Below are 1,140 nucleotides of genomic sequence, written 5' to 3'. Positions count from 1 at the left end.
ACAAATTAAAACTTGGTTTGATTCAAATAAGTTACCTTTAAACTTAAACAAACTTTTGTGGAAATTGCACAATAAAAACAGATGTAGTAATCCATACTGATAAAAATGTAAAGAGTCTATGAGAACAGGTTTCTGAGTGTCGTACTTGACCACAAGCTGTGCTGGAAGACCTACATTAAATAGCTGTGCTCTAAGATGGCCAGGAGCATTGGAATATTCAATAAAAGATACATAAGATGTATCAAGATGTAATAGAAACGTCTTGAACCCGAAATCACCACATACTCACTATGACATATGTACTGCATGCTTATTTTGTCATATATGTTCTAGTGTGTGGACATTTGGGGAAATACCTACCAGAGCACCTTACAAAAGATTTTCAAAAGAGAAATATCCGGATAATAAATCCCGTGGGGCATCATGAGCGCAGCAATCATCTCCTTTTCAATTCACAATCGTTGGAATTTTTGGATATTTTTATATTGACCAGATAACATGCAAATATGGTTTAAGGAAAGACACAAGGGACATCATCTATGAGGAACATGTATGTTTAAACAACCTCTTGTGCAACTATTCTTAAAAGCATGTGCATTTCAATTTGTGGGGTGACCTTCTGGAATGGAATGAACAGTGAAATCAAACAGAGCCACAATATTATATAGTTCAAAAATGGATTGAAGAAAACAGGACAGTTATACAGTAATACAGAAAGGAGGAGAACTGAATATAGGAACTGAAATGTAATGTAAGTGTATAGATGTATGTTGTTATTATTGTTGTAAGTGTCATATGATCCATTCTACGCTGTATAGGCATGTCTAGTTGACTTATTTTATTGAAAGTTAAGTTTTAGGCACCAAAATGACTAGTTAAGTTTAAGACAAAGAATGTGGTTTGTATTAGAACAACAAGTATCCCGTATTTCCTGGGGCAAAGACCTTAGTTTTCCCAGCCTCCAGGGAAGCAAACTGGCTTGAAAGTCCTGTATGTTATCTCCAATTCTTTCAGGAAGACCTAACTTTTAATCAATTCTCTCCTAAATTAATTCCGCTGTTATCCAGATAAGTATACAATTTATTATGCTGTGTATAACTGTTACACATCTGCAACTAGTCTCTCCTGATTGAAATGTAT

General features: G+C 34.6%; 1 protein-coding gene across 1 annotated transcript in view; it reads left to right on the top strand.

The window, feature by feature from the left end:
- LOC116701535 (uncharacterized) overlaps positions 1-1,140 on the top strand; it is a 14,816-nt gene that overhangs the window by 6,552 nt on the left and 7,124 nt on the right. The window lies entirely within an intron of this gene.

Source organism: Etheostoma spectabile, chromosome 2 (assembly GCF_008692095.1).
Source record: "Etheostoma spectabile isolate EspeVRDwgs_2016 chromosome 2, UIUC_Espe_1.0, whole genome shotgun sequence".
Taxonomy (NCBI): Eukaryota; Metazoa; Chordata; class Actinopteri; order Perciformes; family Percidae; genus Etheostoma; species Etheostoma spectabile.
The sequence above is the reverse complement of the archived record's forward strand: the minus strand, read 5'-3'. Positions and strand labels throughout refer to the sequence as shown.